Genomic DNA, 20402 nt, shown 5'->3' with positions numbered 1-20402 from the left:
CTCGCGGGTACCATGGTTGAATCATCTTCTTCTTCAAAATCAATTGCAATAGTGCAACATTGATAGATTCTTGAAACCACAAAGTGTATTTCCTTTCTAATAATTGCATCGTCAGTGGGTGAGGCACTGTAAGTCTATAAATGCAACATTTGAGTAAAGGAGGTACCACCACATTCTTTTGGTGGCTTCTTTCTCCTTTTGCCTTATTTTACTTCAACCTCTTGCAAAATACACTAAACTTCGCTTTTGTTTCTTTGAAAAACTTGGGTCATTTGGTACATGTGTTTAAACTATGGTTTTAAAAATCAGTACGGTGAAAAAACCGAAAAATGAGCTAATTACCAGTTTTATGGTCAGACCACCGATGGTCGAACCAGTAACATCATAAATAATTTAATTATTATTTATTTAAATTATATAAATAATTAATAATTTTTTAATATACTAAAACTAATAAACCAATAGTAATAAATATGTTTCCTTTTAAAAAAAATACAAGTATATAAATATATAACATCTTTTTAAAGAATTTAACATAATAACATTACAAAAAAATCATCTTTAACATAATAAACTTTCAACAAAACCAAATAAATAAGTTCATTAGTCATTACATTTACATCCAAATGGCAAATAAGAAATAACAAATAAATTATGAGCGGTGTCATTGTGGACCCATCATTTTTACTTTATCTTTCACAATTAGCATTATGATAAAAATATGTGAACAAATTGTAGCAAAAATTATAGTCCTCTAAATCTTTAACATTTTCCCATTTGTTCACAAGAATCCAAAAAAAGCAACCCCAAAGCTAAAATAAGCAATAATTGCTTGCTTATTGTCATCAAAAGCCGAAAATTTGTTGCCAAAAAAAAAAGAAAAAAGAATCAAAAGCAGAGAGAGAGAGAGAGAGAGAGAGAGAGAGAGATACAAGTGTACGGGAGATAGGTCCATGGTTACCAAGTCTCCCTCCCAAAACCTTGTCATGGGGGAGGTTAAGATCCTCAAGCGCGGCGAGGCGTTGACTTAGCCAAAGACGAAGACAAAGACCGACTTTGGGTTTTAACCCTTGCTAGCGCTGGTAATCTGAAGCCGAAATCGAAGAGCAAAGGTGGAGAGGTGGAGGTTTCGGATCTAGGTTTAGGATCCACGAACCGATTGGGTCCGAATCCGAAAACCGTCCAGAAGCAGATTTGGGTTGCAGAATTCAACATTGTCGACGAAATCTACGCTGGCTCGACCTTCGTTACATTGTCGCCTCAGAATTCTTGATAAAATTGTTCCTGATGAGTACGATGAGAGAACATACTGCATGTACGCCTAGGACGCGTCGACGGTGTACAAGTTGTCGATGTTTGGGCTTTTACTGATAAGCCAAACAGTGTCTCTGCTTCGGTAAAGGCCTTGTCACTGGCCACTCCACCACTTGTGAGACGCTGAGACTTGAGAGTTGAGAGGCGTGAGAGAACACTGAGAGTGAGAAGTGAGAAGAACTGAGATCAAATGAGAGTGTGAGAAGAACTGAGATCAGATCAAATGTGTGGGAAAGGACAAACTGGTCAATAACCGGTTCGACCGCGCCTATTTTCGGTTCTCAAGTTAAACCAGCCGGTTTGTACTATTTATCGGTTTTTAGGTCATATTCGATTTTATGCCATAACTGGACTACATTGAATGCCGATTCCCAGTTGAACCAACCGGACCGGCCAGTCCAGTTCGGTTTTTAAAACTATGGTTTAAACACATGTTTTTAGTTTTTAAACAATATTACATGTATTTTCACACACTTTTTCATCTACACGTATTTCAAAAAAATACAAATAAAATTACTAGAACAACATTACTAAACGGGTCCAAACAAAAGAAAACAAGAACCATTGTTTGTTTCCAAATCCAGATTTGTGATACCCACAATGTGGTGGCTAGTGGGGTCTTTTGGGTTATTTATTTATTATTATTTATTTCTGGTTACTACTGACAAGGGCATATGGTCTCTGATGACGGTCAACAAGATCTTTCTAGCAACACCGGCGAGGGACTTTGGTGGTGACCGGTGATGGTGGGGCTGGTTTGAATTATTTATTTATTTATTTTAGAAAACTGAAATAAGGAAAAAGCTAAAATTAAGGATTTAATTAAAAGAGGTGCGCACGTGTTCAATTTTTATTGGTGGAGTATAAAGTGGAGTAAGAATCATGAGATAGAAGATTTGGACTCCAAATAATTGCACCATGGTGTGAGAGTAATGATTCTATCTTCTGCTTTTTTTAATGTTGAAAAAAAAAACACCAAAATGATGAAACTACTAAACCACGTTTAATTTAGATTTGCTAACAATTAAATCGTTAGATTCAACCCCCCCCCCCAATAAAAAAAAAAAACGAAAGAAAGAAAGAGAAAAACAATATCATTTTATAAAGTTGGAATTCCACATTGAAAAAACAAAGCTATCAAGTATCAACCCATTCTCCCACCAGGACCAAAAGGGAAAAAAGAAAACGCATGCACAATTCATTGAGAGATAAGGTGAACGAAGATCCAAGGAAGACCCATGCTTGCAATTAATGATTAGCAATCCATTTTTATTGTTATCCTTTTATCTGGCTCTGGTTGCAAAATATAGCAATATTTTTCTGCTTTTGTAGGTCATATTAAAGACCAACTATTAACAAAAATAGAGGACGTTAATTATATTTTCAAGTAAAAACACTAGCTAACTTCGTCTTGTAAAGGATTACAGTTTATAGGACTTGGATATCATGTTGAATTACTGATTGTCTTAAAAGTTTAAACCATTAAGATACAGTAAATTTAATCATTAACCACACAATTTTAACACATTGTTCATTATGGGGAAATGACGAATGCATTATAGACTGTAGTACAAAGAAAAGAAAGAGAGTGGAAATGAAAAAACAATAAATTTATAACCATAAATTTAGCTACAACTTTTATTACAACTCCCCTATATGAATGACCGTAAGTAGTAAAAAAAAAAGTAGTAGATTATGTTAATCTGCCACATAAGTGGAAAGAGGTGTAACAAAGTTTATGGTCCTAATGACAACACTGCTTTCTTTCATTTCAAGTCAAACAAAAGCTCCATCAAGATAGAAAAACAAAAAACACTTTCTTTTGAATTTTTGATAAAGCAAATTAACCTAGGACTCTCTCTCTCTCTCTCTCTCTCTCTCTCTCTCTCTCTCTCTCTCTCTCTCTCTCTCTCTCTCTGTGCGTGTGCCTCTATTAGTGTCCTATCAGCTAATTTTTCCATCATTGTTACACACTGGAATGATCATTAGTCATTTGCTATCACAATTCACAACTCTTAAAAATCTCTAAGAAAATGCAAAGATAGGAGGACTCGATTTTTGTAGAATTGGGTTAATTTTAAGACCAATAAGAGAAGCATTTTATTTTTTAAAAATTTTGTTCTGCTTTGTAAACTAATTGGTAAATATGGATGAGACTCCTACAGATACAAGCTGACTTTGTTTCTACCTTTCCTTTGGGGTTTGAAAACGGGAGGGTCACATCCAATGACGGAGCTAGAATTTCAAGTTAGGGGGGGCCAAGATCAAAAGACAAGATTGAAGGTAGAATTAATCTAAGATAAATTAATCGATACTAAATACACACAATTTAAACATGTAATTTGGATCTCTAAAATAAATTGGAAAAATAAAGCAATGTAAAAATATTAAGAATATAGCAATATGCTTATGAAGTTTTATTCGGTTATACACAACTCAATGCCATGAATGCTTCTAAAATTTCATATAGACATTTTTATTTTTTTGTGTCGTTAAAATTCAAGTTTATAGCAAAAGCTCAAGTTTGATATTGAAAAGGTTGATAATTAGAGAAAAAAATTGTAAGCTGGAAACCAACTGGTGAGGCGCTAAAGTAGGCACATTACACATAAACATAGATTTTTCTTTCAAAGTCCAATTCAGTGTGTGTATATATATATATATATATATATATATATTTTTTTTTTTTTTCCAGTCGTAGTTGGCAATGTAGCGTGCAAAATAAAGTACTATTAGATGGGACCCATTATGTAAAAAAAGTGTTGCATGTGAATGTAAAATTGTCTAAAAATTGTTGACAAGCTAATAAATATAAATAAAAAGAAAAAGTTGATTGTCTTTTGCGTCAACTGTCAAGTAGGGACTTTTTCTACATTTTACACCACTACTGATTGAGAAATTTTGAGAAGGCCAGAGGGGCAAGTGCCCCCCCTCGACCCCCCTCCCTCCGCCCCTGATTGTGGATGAAGGTCGTAAAATTCATTAGGGGAGAGGCTAATAATTTTGGAGGGTGATTACAGTTCCTCCCATCTAGACAATTTGCAAGTAGTCTTGGAGATGACTTCGGAGTTCTCATTTTCTTTTGCTTAAAATTAACCTTACAAAGGACTTTTGTTCAATATGAGCAAAATTTATTTGTATTAAGATGAACTAAATACATTGATGTGCTCTCCAATTTGTGTTGTCAAAATGTTTAGCCATTCAATCTTCAATTTTTCTCAAATCCAACAATTATAATCAATTTACAAAACAATTTAATACATCAAATTTGTATTTTAGCTTTATGAGTAAATTGTTGTGCAATCATAAAATTCTGCTTAAAACTAGATCAGTCTTTACTTCAGAATTTTTTTTCACCTTTGGGCAAGGTCCACCTCTATGTATAATGATGAAAACTCAAGCATGCTTTATTGTATCCTAATTGGCTTGAAGATAATATTTGCAATTACAAACTTGAAAACAATATCTTAGCGAAAAACAAACTTGAAAACAATATAATTGTCCACTATTCATAAATGAAAGTTATATGACAAACATGAAATGAAACAATCTACTTATAAGATTTTTTTTTCTTAAATTATGGCTCTCAAAACAACTTGCAATCATACAATTGCCTAAGTAGAAGACCTCAAATGTCTTCTTTTCTCAACATTCATAAATATAGATAGTGAGACAATTTGCAAATCACATCTTCCATCAATAAGCCAGCATAAGCTACTTGATATTCTCTTTCAATGTTTTACAGCATTTAAGCTCCAGCCTTGGAGATTTATCTATGAAAAAAGAAAAAAAAAGAAAGAAAGAAGGCACTCGCATAAGAATAAGAAATTAAAGTACTTAACACAATCATAGGCATTAAACAGTACTAGTAATTGCAGAGTAAAATTCAAAAACTATATGAAAATTTCCAACAAATCTGATGGTAACAAAAACAAATTCAAAGAAAGAAAACAGAATTTCATTCACTCATTTTGGGAATAATTAAACCTCAAACTTTTACTAAATGAAATGTATAAATTCAGTAAAACGAAAATGATATCCACCAATGAAACATTCATGAAGAAAATGGTAATAGCTGTGTAGTGAGTACCACTAGCAATAATGACATTGAAGACACAATTAAGATTTAAGAACATCAAACATGCTAATAAGCATGTTATGTGTTATATCATACCTTTACGGCTTTACCAACAGTAAACTAAGACAAAGTATTGTACCTGTCAAAGAATATGTCCAATTCCTCTTATCAAAATTATCCATTGACTGCCCACCTTCTCCTACAATGAGCTCTCTGCATACAAAACTTCCTTGCAACCACCTTTTCTTTTGTACCACAGCTCTACTGAGCCTAACACCACGTTAGGTTGATAGTCCACTCCTTAAATTTTCAAAAACCAAATAAATAAACAACAGAAAATAAAAATATTTTATTAACATAACTGATAATGGAAACAAAATTAAAAGAAAATTTATAGTAAAAACAAATGTAATTTGTGCTTAGAATTACAGATTATATTATTTCTTTGTAACTTTTAGTCTTCTAATTCTCCAATACCATAAAAGGATCTTTACGTTACAAATCTAGACAACACATTCATATAAATATAATGGGTAAAAATAATAGATAAGCATAGTAACTTCAAATTTTTGGCCTGATCTGAACTTACCCACAAATTGCTATTTTCTTCATCTATACGTTTGAATACATTTTGGAGGTAGAGATGAGGGCTATCAGTGTATATGGATATTTTTAAAAAGAAAAAGAAAAAGAAAAAAAATGAGAAAATTACCACAAAGAGAGAATACCTAGAGGTGGTCGGAACCGCAGGTACTGACGGTGCTTTGTGGTGGTCGGAACTGGAGGTAATGGCTGTAGTTTGTGATGATCGTAACTAGAGGTTGGGGAGAGCGGTGCGGCGAGGAAATGGAAGCTGTAGTTGCAGGTAGAATGGAGTTTGGGAGAGAGAGAGAGAGAGAGTAAAGTTGATTTGTGAATTAGATTCCAAAAAGCGGAAGAAGGAGAAAGAGAGGAATCAAAGGGCAGGGATTTGAAAAATTTTAGGATCAAGATGGTCTTTTTGTTTGGATTAGTGGAGTAGTCTGATGTGGCTGTCTTGGAACAGGTGTCACTCATTTATTGGGTAAGAAATACCAAAATTGCTGCTGAGTTGTTATTACTGAAACGTGGTATACTTTCTCCTCTTAAAGATGGTAAGTCTCACAAGCTATGGGACCTACCAATTGGCGAAGAGAGAACTCGTATAATTAGGTTTTGTGATGTGAGAAGCTGTGGGATAAAATTTTCCTCTCCTGGTTGGTTTTGTGATGTGAGAGGCTGCCGCTCCCGGCTTGTCATCACTTGCCAAAGCTTGGCAACGGTTTGTCATCGGCTTGTCATCACTTGCCAAAGCTTGGCACCGGTTTGTCATCACTTGCCCAAGCTTGGCACCGGCTTGTCATCACTTGCCAAACAGGGACGGAGCCAGAACTTAGAGTTAGGAGGGGCGGCTCTGTTGTTGGTTGTGTACAATAACTTTAGCCTTCGACTTTGTTGCTACTTAGTCGCTTAGTTACTAGTTGTTTAAAATTTTTTAAAGGGTTAGATTTTTTGTTTTAAGTAAAATTGGCTGATCAGGCTTAATTTTTTATTTTTTTTAGTTTTACTATTGATAATTTTTGTTGTTGTACTAATTTTTTTGGACTTGTATATTTCTTTTTTAGATTTTTGACATATAAATATTTTTTAATGGTCTTTAAAATGTGGAAAATGTTTGAACTGCAAACCTTTTTACAAATTGCTAATAATGTAAATGGTAAGCCCAAATGCGAATCAATAAGAATTTGTTACCTTAACCGTCTGTAAAAATGTTATAGAAAAATTTGTGACTATAACAATACTCTTAAAAGAATCAATGATATTTTTAAGGGAGCAAAAGTGTAATTTTCTAAAACAAAATTGCTAAAATTAGTACCTAATATATATTGTAGGGGTATTGGGCCCAATAGCATATGAAGGATGGCCCAACGAAGTATTTTGGGCTGGAAACCCAAAATCCGAAGACATCAAAATGGTCGTGGACTATTTACATATCCAAACACGTCCGAGGAGTAGATTTGTCCTCGGATTTCAAGGCCGAGGACATAGAAAGAGAAGTTTGGTATCCCTGGGTTATATTATAATGAGTCCTACAATTATGGGGATGCACGGTATACGTGGAGGGCGAGAGAAAGAACGGTGGAATGTCTAAAAATAAAGCTGCTACCACCGCCCATACATTAAAAGCTCTGTAAATTGATACACTGACTGTATAGATGGAAGGATGGGACCTGAACATCGAGCTTGGAACTTGGTCCCTAATCCCAGCGGGCTTTAGGGAAGAATGGATGGGACAAGTATCCAAAAAGGGGGATTGCAACCAGAAAAGTGGAAGGTGATGAAGGGAAAGGAAAGGATATAAATAGGAGGAAAGGCATACGAAGAAGGGGGGGACTTTTCTGAGTAAAAGAGATAGAGCCAATAGTAAATGATAATCAACACTTGTATCCAAACTTGAGAAATATCATTAGAAACCATCCTCGGACACAATCCGAGGACGATTTCTCAGTCTTACTCTTTGCAAACGATTCTTTGTTCTGTTCTATTGGGCCCAAAGCCCGTTCTTTTTGTAATTGTCTAAACCATCCTTGAAATCTAAATTACAAGCCCATCCTCTACAAATTCATTGTAAAGAAAGGTCTTTCAAGCCCATTTTTCTCCCAGTCGTAGTTTGGGAACTTGAATTGTGTCCTTACATATATAATAATAATAATTTTTTTTTTTAAAAAGGGAGGGGGGCCATTGCCCCCCCAAGTCCAAACATGGCTCCGTCCATGGTCACATCATTCACCGACAAAAGAAAAGGGGTATTAAACTACTAATGCTATCGAAATTCTCTTTTTTTTTTTTGGTGAGAAACTAATGCTATAGAAATTCAAGGAGTCGTTCTCTCTTAATACAATTACCCTTTATTGTTTTTATATTGTTCTTTTGTGTTTGGTATAGATTATTGAAACCTACCCACTTCTAAGAGCCAAACTATGCACTTAATTATCTTTAGTTAAGGCCGCAATCACGATTATAAAAGTATGTTCACAATATTCCCATCGTTCCATGCATATAATGGCGATAGAGGGTATTCTTTTTTTTTTTCCTTTTTTTATGGCATATTTGATAAATTCCACAATACATTGGAATATTAGACATCCCTCTTCCATAAATGTAGGTCTCAAGTGTGATAGTTACATATAAATCTTAGTATTTATGTAAGAAGAAGATGTGATACAATTTGCGATTTGCATTTAATTGTCGAGCATGCATTATTAATCTCAACAACCTTTTTTTATGGTTAAAGATGGATCTACGTTCTATGTTAAATAAAGGGGGCTATATGCCCATGGTCCTGTTAGCTCTAGCTCTACCCAAACCACCCCCCCCCCCCCCCCTCAATTCTCCCCAATTCTTTTTAAATAATTATATTTATATAAAGTTTCCCCCTACCCAACAGTTTGTATGGTTCAAAGAAGCTATTAAAAAAAAAAAAATCCAGCTAAAATATGATGTGTGGCTCTCCTCCAAAAAAAAAAAAAAAAAAATCCTAACATAAAATATTTAAAAAAATCAATTTCTACACTTGAGGTTTTTTTTTAACCTACAATTATTTATTAAAAAAATTCTTAAGAAAAAAAATTAAGGATAAACTAAGAAATAAGAGGCGAAGTGCCTTTAAGCAAGATTGCACTTTTTTTTTTTGTACAGTGAAAATGAAATTGCTGCAAAATTTCATATAAAATAAATCATAGATGATTTTTAGAATTTTAAAATAATAGCAAGTTCTATTTGTTAAATGATTAATTTGAAACATATTTAGAAATTATTATTTTATTAAAATTGAATTAATAGATACTTATTTTATTTATATTAATTTGGTCTTTCATCTTAGTATCTTTCTTATTCTTGAATTCAATTTTTTTTAATTCATACTTCTCCTTAATACCAAAATCTAATTTTGTCGCAGATTATTGGTTTTATTTTTTATTTTTTATGGGAGGAAGTTTGGGTCCAATGCTTCCAATGCATTGAACCTGGTCGGATGATGACACGTGTCTAAAAATAGACACGTATTACAATCCCAATGTGTCTAGTGTCACTAGACACTGAACTTAATCCAGACCATTTTTTTATGAAACGGAATTATTAGTTTCATTTTAGGAAATGGAAGCTAGCTATTTTCCAATAATTGATTGTGCTCCTTTCCAATAATGAAGAGTTTAAAGTCAACAAGAACATGAGTGTAAAAGCCTATATTTACACATTCTAATAATTAATATCATGCCACATCAGGTTTTTTTTTTTTTCAAATAAGAAAGTACACTCCATAGAGTCAATACACACAATCACACACTCTTTATAGACTTTATGTTGGGGTGCACGGCTGCACCTAGAGTCCAGCCCACGTGATATTGAAGCTCTTTAATGAGCTTGGTTTACAAGCTTGTCTTGGGGAGACTCTTAATTCTAATAAAAATAGGAATAGTTGGCTTGCATTTACTAATTGAACTGGGAGCGTAGCGGCAGCAGCTTTATTAATATAAAGCTTAGTACGTGTGTTTCAGAAATAGAGAGACGTTCATAGAGATCAAACAGTGAAACGCAGTTTTGAAGTGGATCGAAGGAAACAAATTAATGTTTTGTGTGGCGCTAAAAGAAAAAAGAAAAGGTAATTTTTCTTTTGCTCAAGAGTCAAGACACACAAAGAAGATAAATTGAGAGTTTTCTCTAGAACAATTATTTGGGTGCTACAACCATAGAGAGTTGAAATATTCAGAATGGAAGATCTGAGTTTTGCAGTGAGATTGTATCTGTTTCTAGAGGTATTATTGTATTTTCTTAATTTATTGTGAACTTAGGTTTTGGGTATAACTTGAGTATTGTAATCTTTATTTTAGTATAGTGGATTGATCGAATTTATCCCGTAATTTTTTCCTCTACACTAGAGGGTTTTTCACATAATTTTTTAGTGTTCTTGTTGGTTGATTTTTTTTTTATGACTTCCGCAAAATTTCTATTTTTTCTATTGCTTGAATTATATTTAATTTAATTCACACATAAACGATGATTTATCCCAACACTTTAAAAGCTTTATTAACCAATTTAATTTAAGTAAAAAGTTAAACCCAAATGTACTAACTCAACGCCAGAAAATGAGGACAAATATACCAACTACAAAGAACATTAAGAAGACATTGTGCCTAATATACTTCTATTCGACAAGAGCTTCAATAGACCATTATTCAAGATGTGGCAAATGCAGCACTAACCTAAGCCTCAGTCTTACCCCTGTTGAGTGCATTTTTTGCCTCATTTAAGCATTTCATGTTTCACGACAAACCCTTCAAACCCCACACCCACACTCCTCCCCTCCCCCCCCCCCCCCCAAAAAAAAAAAAAAAAAAAAAGAAGAAGAAAAGAAAAAGATGTCCCATACGTAACAAAGATGAATTTGAGCACAGATTTTCAAGTTGTCTACTCTACTCTGTCAGTAGTACCCGTGATGCATTATATTGCATATACTTTCTCCAGCTAAACTTGCATGGACGGAGCCATATATCATTCGACCAGGGGGGCAATGCCCCCTTCTCCAATTTTTTTATTTATTTTTTATATTATTATATGTATGTGTATCAATTTTAGTAATTTTGTTCTATAAAATTACATTTTGTTTTCCTTAAACAATATCATTGATTCTTTTAAGAATAATATTATACTCACAAACTGTTTTGGTAGCAAATTTTTATTGGTTCGCATATGGGCCCACTATTTACATCATTTTTTTTACTTACCAGTAACCACTTATCATATCAGTAATTTATAAAAAAGTTTGAAACTCTAGCATTTTTCTCATTTTAGTGACTATACAAAAATTTATAGATCTAAAATTTAAAACAAAATATACAAGCACCAAAAAAATAGCTCAATAACAAAATTACCAATAGTAAAACTAAAAAAATTAAGTTAAATTAAAAAATTTTATCCAAAATAAACAACCATGCCCTTTAAAAAATTCTAAACAAAAATAATTTGTTCTTACCCATAAAAAAAATCTCAATAACTAAGTAGTATAACCGCTCTCCTAACTCAAAGTTCTGGCTTCGTCTCTGATTGCTTGTCACTTCAAACCTCATCTTAATTTTCTCAACAAAAAAAAAAAGAAAAAGAAAAAAAGAAATAGAAAAAGAATGCAGGACCAGGATAGCAGAAGTACCAAACATGTCTTAAAAGAATACTATTGCAGTGTCTGCTTCATCCCGTGCAATTAAGATTTTGGGCTCGCGTCCTTTTCATGATGATACAACCAATCTTGCCATGAAGGAGACAACATGAGGAACAAAAACAAATTAATAATATCGACTACAGTGAAAAACTATGTTTTCTTACGTGCACACTAATGTGTTGTGCCCGGGATAATAACCTTATTAAGACCTCGGTGGTATACACGTCAAAGACTCATTTTTTTTATTCAGCCAAAAAAAAGAATTTTGTTGAAGTTTTTGGGGGCATGCAATAATAATAGGGAAGTTTGAATTTTATGAACACGTTTTGGATAAGGGTCATGAAATTTGCGACGACTATTCAACAAGATTTTGTTTTTCTTTTTTCTTAAGTAAACGACCAATCATCAAAAAATAAATAAGTTTTCAAAAGCCAAAAACAAGATTCCAAGTCTAGCTATATAAGTTAATGCTGTTTTTGTCCATCATATCCCATAAGGACCAGAAGTTGATCCATGTGAGTGGAGCGGCTGCACTACGATACTATCTATTTCAAGATGGAATTTGTCTCTAGATATGTGCTATCAATCTTGTTAATAAGTGTAATCTTTTTAAAATTAAATTAAAAATTTGCAAATTATGCATATCTTATAAGTTTTGTCTTCTCCATTATCTTATTAAGTATTAGCTCCGATCCATTTTCCTCTCCATTATGTATGTGTTTGTTTTTCAAAAAAAAAAAACCCAGCCCATATGTGTGTGAGTTTTTTTTTTTTTTTTTTTTTTTTAATTTTTAAATTTGGTCTATAGCAGCGTTTTATAAATGCCACTATAGGTATATAGTTATAAACATCCCTATATCCCAAAGGGACCTATAGTGGCATTTTTAGGACTTCTAGTGGTGTTTCACGAACGCGCCTATAGACCACGTTAAATCACTAGCTTCACAAAATTCTGCTAAACTCTAAAAATATATGGTTCTCATTTAAGTCATCTAATCCGTCTAGTTTCAAACGATACTTAAGACATGAATTTAGAAATTAAATTTCATGCTTATTGTGTGAGATGTGGACTTATGGTCCGTATTCCAATATATTTAGTACACTAATGCATTGGATATAAGTTGTGTCCTTCTTAGAGATACTCTTTAAATAAACTTGTTCAGAAACACGTTAGCCACATAGCCATATTAAAAAATTATGAGAAAAGTAAGAAAAAGTCTAAGATTTCCATGAGAGTCAAGGCACACAAGCTTTCCTTACGTAACAAAAACGAGATCTTGCAAGCTGCAATAACAGGACCTAATCAAGGTCAGCAAGTGAGGATGGGCTGTTGCTTTAGCTTCCGAATGACTTCTTGTGATAACTACAAAAAATTTTAAGCAATCTATCAGGTTAAAGTGAAAATTAAAGTTAAAAGATTATATCTATACTGAGTTTTGTTAGGATCAATAATATTTATTGGCCACCATAGCAAACATTGCATTGGAGAAATTAAGAAGGTTCCCTACGTTGCTCGATCGATGCTTCTTTCCCCTTATAATTTTTTACCCTACTTAATCTGGCTGACTTGCCTAAGTTTTTTTTTTTTTTTTTTATTATAAATAAAAAACAGATGCATGTCAGCATGTGAATACCCTATAAAATAAATTAAGACCTAAAATTTATATTGCAAGCCAATATTCAATTCGCACGTAAAGAAAATGTAGAATATAAATTTGTAGAACAATTTGAAAATATAATTGCGAACATGCCTAGATTTATATTGCTTTGATTGAATCTTGGCATTCGAAGTTATTAATTAATTGACCTAGTTGATATATACAACTACTAGAATGCTGACTCGATAATAAAACTATAAATTATACATCGATCTGTTGGAGAAATTTCTCAAAGCCAATTATAAAAATGCAAAACCACCAACTTAAGCAAGTCTTTCTTCAATTTTTCCTTACCATTGCTTATATAAGAGGAAGAGTGACGTATTTGGATAAGATGGATTATGAAAAATTGATGGGTGTTCCTATCTTGAAATTAATATCAAGTAATATATTGATTTATTGAAAGTTATATGCTTTTGTTAGGCTGGAATTTCAAATTGCATTTAGCAAGCCAGGACACAATTCGTTATTCAATATAACATGGACCAATTGAAATGAGCATAAATAAAAGATGCCCATAGTTGGTTTTCAAAGTATCGCATAAAAAGTCACAACTATCTTACATGACAAATTTTAACTGATTATTTGTCATCAATTAATTATTTAAATTTGGGTTATGTACTAAGAGTGCAAAAAACATGCAATTTAAATGTTTGATTTTTAAAATATGTAGTAATATTAATCTTTTTAAAAGAAGTTGTAGCCTAACTTTGTCCCATATAAAAAATCACAACTTTTGTCACAACTATCTTACATAGCAAACTCTAACTGATTGTCTATCATAGAGCCACTATTTTTTCTCCACTGCTTACAGTCTTATGTGGAAGATTTTGACTGATTGTCTGTCATCAATCAATTATTTAAATTTGACTTATGTGTTAAGAGCATAAAAAACATGCAATCTAACAAATCAATTTTCAAAATATGTAGCACTGTTAATTTTTTTTTTAAAAAGTTGTAACCTAATTTTGTCCATTGTAAAAAGTCATTACTTTTATCACAACTATCTTATATGGCAGACTGTAATTGATTGTCTGTCATTAACCTTTTTTTTTTTTTTTTTTTTCTACAGCTTACCGTCTTCCACATGAACAATTGTATTTTTTTGTACGACCCTAATTTTTTTTTCAGGAAATGTTAAGCCACATAATCCACAAGTCAAACATATCTACCATTGAATAGAGAAATATTTTGAGTCTAGTTATATAGATATCGACTTGATGGTCAAACGTATGATGGGATCGACTGGTAGAACAAAGGTGGGCTGGTTAGAATGTGATAAAAATAGCAACCTACTACGGCGAGCATGCGGGTTCAGATGCTTGACCAAATTTATAAACCTACTACATTGGCGGCTCACGTAGTCACATTTGGATTCTATCAACCACTAGAACGAACTACTTTTCTGTTTTAAGTAAAGGTTTGGAATTGATCTATTTACCAATACTAGAACTACATTTGTTTGAAAAGTAACTCGAATTGAATAAGCAATAGTTAAATATATTATGCTTCGAAGCAAAAAAATTAAAAATTAAAAAGTTAAATATATTATGATTGTGACATGAGGAATACATGGGTCTATAATATATAACCCGCATGGGTTTGTGGCTACTTTTTTTTTTTTTTTTTCTTTTAATCTTCTTTTGTGTGGATAAGAATTTGTCCTTTCGCTCTAATTATTTTTTTGAGTAATGATACAGACACAACAATAAATCACAATAATTTTATAATATTTACAAAATAAAAAGTCACATAATTTAAATTGGAGATTATGGTAGGTTTCAAGATTAGTTAATTCCATTGATAAAGTTTGTATATTGAATTAGAATTTTTTTATAGTTTTATTAGAAAATAAGTTGTACCAATTAAAAAATAAGACTAAAGTATATTTTCTTGCTCTTAAAGTTTGGGATTATTTTAATTTTGGCCGCTTACGTTTTAAAATTTTCATTTTGTTCATTCATTTTATCCCTTCATGAAATTGAAACTTTTGAACTGTAAAGGGCCAAAATGAAATTTTAAAATGTAAAAAAACTATTAATATAAAAACAAATCAAACATGAAGTGCTAAAATGAAAGCTTTGAAATGTGAAAGGTTAAAGTGAAAATAATTCCAAACTTTAAACTGTAAAAGTCTAAAAGTGTACTTTACACAAAAAAAAAAAATAATAACATAAATTACTACTAAAACACATTTTTATTTAACTTATATAGTTACAAATCATATAAATAAAATGTATATTTGCAAAAAACAAAAAAACAAAATGTACATGTTATTTTCTCTTATTCATAAAATGTGAATAGTGCTTTGAAAAATCAGAATAGTAATATATTATGGAACTAACATATTTACTGTGAATTTTTTATATCGATAATTTGAACCGGTATTGTTAGTACTTATTATCCAATTAAATTATATATCTTATAAATTAAAAACTTGATTTTTTTCAATTCTAAGCTATCATTTCTTATCTAACATTACCTTGCTAATAACTATTAAGTGTAGTGTTTACAATTTTTTTTTGAAAATATTAAATATTTTTAAGAAAAAATCTTTAAAAAACTGACAATATTTACATCTTTAATATAGTCATCTGACATCCAATCAGCATTTCTTTATTTTAAAAACTTTAAAACATATACTGAAAAGAGACCCCCTGGATAGTTCCTATGACGCTGTGACAAAAAGGGCAGCAATGCCAATGGTGGTGACTGGTGAGAACAAGGAAGTCAATACTGTATCGGAGGTTGTACCGGTTTGGCCAGTAGTACGATATATTTCGGATACCGGTCAATACCGGTGTACTGTTTCGGGTTTACCGCTAATTTTATATATTCTTACATAAATTGAAATTCCTTTAAGTATATATATAGATGAATATATACAAATATTTACATTTAAATTTTTTTATTTTTTTATACGTTAGTTGGTCAAAATTCATATAATATGTAAGTTTATACTAATTTTTTTTTTTAAGAATATATGATTGTACTTATCTAAAGTCTAACAAAAATAGCAGTAAAATTTATCTAATAAGAAAAAAGAAAGAAGATCCTCAGAAAGAAAAAAGAAAAAAAGAAAAGAGTGGTTGTAAAATATTTTAAATTACCATTTGTACTTATCAAAAGTTGTTCTTTACAGTTGGATGGTAGTAAAATGTTTGAGTCTAACGTGTAGCTATAGATTATCTCAAAAAAAAAAAAAGTGTAGTAGTAGTATTAGTGTGGGCTGTCAGTGGGAATATTATTGTTTAATAAGAGGTGTTACGTTCTTAACATTTTATAATATTTTCACAATAAATTTACCAGTTATTACTGATTTTAATTTGAACACATCACTTAAATATTTTTTTTATCAGTATTAGTTAGTAACAACCAATTACTTAAGATTTATTGTGAAAATATTATAGTAACATTTTTCAATTTTAATTTCTTATTCTTTATTTTTTTTTTCCTTATCTTTTTTTTTTTCATCCACACGCTTCTTTTCTTTCTTTTTTTTTCCTCTTTTTTTTCTCCTCCACACCTTTCCCTTATCTCTGTCTTCACGTCTTCTCATGCTCTCCCGCCTTTTCTTCTTTCTTTTCTTGTCTTGCACTTCATCAGTTCATGCTCTCTTGACTTTTCTTCTCTGGCACTTCTTCATCAGTTGATCTGGAGCTATCTTCAATTTTCTTTTTTCTTTCTTCAATAGCACTTCGTCTACTCCAGAGCATTGAAGAATGTCTCTCTAGTTTTGCTCTCCCACCAGTGCAGGTCCTTCTCCCCACCCACCGAGCTCAGATGGGTCAGCTTTGCTTCTTCTTTTTTTTTTGTTCTAATTTGATTAGTTTTAAAATTGTGATTTGAGTTTGTATTTTGATTGAGAGCTCCGTCGATTTTGTGCTTCACCACTGTTTTCTGATGAGAAGCAAATAGAGAGTTTTGTTCTTCTTTTTCTCCTTCTTCTCTGCTTTCTTTCATTACAATGAGACTTTTTGTGTTTCGGCCCGGTATCCATTTACCGGCCGAAACAGCCGAATTTCGCAGGTACGCGGCCGGTTGACCGATATTTTTTCCAGTACGAAACATGGATACTTGTACCGGTGCACTGGCCGGCACGGTATATACCGGCCGGTACGGTACGGTATCACCCACACTGGGTGAGAAGATGCTATAGAATTCTGAGTCAGACCATCCCCATAGGTTACGTAAAACCCACCAAAATGCATAATAAATAATATCATTTGGATTTTGCTAATGTGTGCCTTAAGGGCACACATAATTTATCAATTTTAGAAAGAAAAAAAATTCAAAAATTGAAAAAGTTTTCAACTTTTTCAATTTTCAATTTTTTTTTTTCTAAAAATAGATGGGTTAATGTGTGCCCTAAAGGCACACGTTAACCGGACCCATATCATTTACACAAAATGCACAAAGGACCATTGCATCAAATCGTGTACGTAAGCTTCAAGGACAAAGTCAGGAGTTATAGAGTAGCTATAGTTCCTAAGTTGGACGATTTCTTATTAATGTTTCTTCCAAATAATCCTATTGGAACAAGACTATTAGTAAAATGAAAGTAATTTACTCTTAAAATTTTAAGTATGTAATTTTAAAAAAAAAATATAAGTATCATCGATCTTTGATGCTCTTTATAATATGCCCCAAGGAAAAATCAGTCTGGTCAGGCTTTTTTACCTACCTGAATATTCCAACTTTAAATTGATTAATATGCAATTTCCAACTTACTCGACGAAACAATACTAAGAATATATTAAGTATGTGTTTGGATTCAGATGAACTTGCGTTTGCGTTTTCAGCATTTTTCTCTTCTTCGTTTTTTGTTGCACGTTGTAGACGACTAAATTCTTAGTTCGAAATAAATCAAACAAGTAAAATAGTTTCACAAATGTGAATTTGTATTGATAAATATATGGTACAATTCTCTGTTATTACAAAAGAGTGATCCTCTGATTCGATCTCCTTGAAAGATTTGTTAATTGAAATTATGGTAATATAATTTTGATTCGAACACAAGATATCCTTCAATTTGGCTGAGGAATGGATCGAAGATCTTTGAAACGGAATTACAATGAATCTTTGGCTATGAGCTTGTTAGAAATTCTTTGTTCTTCGTGTTCTTTGTGTTCTTCATGTATTCTTCGTGTTCTTCGTGCGTTCTTATTTTCTGAAGGTTTGTGGTGGAAGTTCTTTAGGGCTTTAGAGGCTAGAATCCTTAGAGCTTCGCTGATTTGTGGTTTGTTGAGGTTTCTGGAGGCTTTTGAGCTTGATTCTAGTGACCTTTGAGATCTAGACAAGTAGCTTAGATGATTTTGCTTCGAATGTTGTTTGTATTCGAGGTTGAAGTTTTTGAAATTCCTGGAGGCTTCGGGGTTTGATTCCGACAGAACTTCTGGATTTCTGAACTCACGATATCTTTTTCTATGTTCCAAATGTCTTAGGAAGGCTTCTATTTATAGGAGTATGGGGGTGGGTGAGCGACACGTGGCGAAGTCTAATTGGTGACACATGTCACAGCCTGATTAGTCCGCTTATGTCATCGCTTACATGTGCTGTATTGCTTGTGTCATCGCTTACACGTGCTGATGCGTTTTATGCCTCTATTTCAATGACACTTGACAAATTTCTATTGGTTTCTGAATAGTGATAGCAAAACCTAGCAGTAGTACGTGGCACTTTGTAATTAGTTGTATTTTGTGGATTTGGTAGTATGATATGTCAGCTTGTGATAGGTCGGGAATTTTCCCTCTCTACACACGCATTTCAGCTTTAGGGGATAAAGTGCCTGTTTGCACTGTTCACATGACCCACAATCACTTTATTTAGAAAAAAAATATATTAAAAATTGGTCTCATGGCACTATTTATCCATTTAAAAATTATTTTGTTACGGTATTTTCAGTTTTCAGCAAAATAAGTTGTATCCAAATGGATCCTAAGACTTCAGACTGATTTAAATAGCCTATCTTAATAAAATGCTCGGAACTTCTTTCCAAAAAAAAAATATATCAAGATTTCAATACTCAGGAAAGCTATTAAACTCAATCCCCTTTGGCCGAATCTGGTCAAATAGCTGACGGAGCCTTTTTATTTATTTATTTTTCCCCTTGTTGGTAAGTAAGTATCCGACTTGATCTGGTAGATAAAGTGAACAAATCCACAATATATATGTATATACACCCACACAAATTAAATCTTGTTTATTTGGCACTGGCCTGCCGGTGCAAAACTTGGTCAAGTTAATTCAATTTTTGGTGTATATAAATTGGTATGATATTTGTCTAGGTCATCTAAAAGTTTGTTTGACTTAATTTAATATCCATGTTAATTAATCGTACTTTTTTTCTATTCATAATCTTGTGTGGTAATCCATGATAATTCATCAATTTTAGTACCTCCTAATCCAATTGTTAGGATTTTTAGTGTTGACTAATTCTATGATAAATTTATTTCATTTGAAAATTTAATTTGAATAGTGTACCATTTTGTTTATATGGGTGTAATCAAGGATGAAGGCTGAAGTTTCTATTCATTTTGAATGCCTGCTCGAGTGAAAACTAGATCTTGATTTAACAAGAATGAAGGTTCAAATAGAACGTTCAAGGAGACCCTTAGTTGATCAGAATTCTCTTATGAAAAATCAGATATTTCTTTCCATGGTTATTCCTGTAGCCACCTCAACTCTAAAACCATACACCTTCATAAGAATAATTAAAATCCATCACTAAGAGGGAGATGGTTGTGCTTTAACAAAGAGAGAGAGAGAGAGAGAGAGAGAGAGAGAGTCTTCCATTAATTTATATTGAATATCCTTGAAAGTTCCACTATTTTAAACACCTCATCATTATTGTGTTGGACGTTGATGATGAAACTATGTAGACAATATCAAATCTTCGAGAACTCTTGAAGGTTGAAGCAGTCGAGAGATTAGTTTGCAAGTGACTTATCGTCTTGCACAATAGATAATTTAGAGGGTTCAAAGCTAGAGGCTGCAGTTATTAACATGAGTTTGGACGACTTGACTATATATATAATGTGAGTATCGTCTGTCCATCAATAAGTCGTGTGAGTATCATATGTTTGTTTACGATGTATGTTCTTTTTCTTGTTGACTGAGA

The 20402-nt window shown here is 32.4% G+C and overlaps 1 long non-coding RNA gene across 1 annotated transcript; it reads right to left on the bottom strand.

Moving 5' to 3' along the window:
* Positions 1 to 4955: 4955 nt before the first annotated feature.
* Positions 4956 to 6286, bottom strand: LOC142639175 (uncharacterized). The gene is made up of 3 exons (XR_012845140.1): positions 6121 to 6286; positions 5532 to 5692; positions 4956 to 5087 (listed from the first exon to the last, which is right to left on the bottom strand). It is a non-coding gene; the product is annotated as an uncharacterized LOC142639175 (long non-coding RNA).
* Positions 6287 to 20402: the final 14116 nt, after the last annotated feature.

Source organism: Castanea sativa, chromosome 6 (genome assembly GCF_040712315.1).
Source record: "Castanea sativa cultivar Marrone di Chiusa Pesio chromosome 6, ASM4071231v1".
Lineage (NCBI taxonomy): Eukaryota > Viridiplantae > Streptophyta > Magnoliopsida > Fagales > Fagaceae > Castanea > Castanea sativa.
This window is presented reverse-complemented; position numbering and strand designations above follow the sequence as displayed.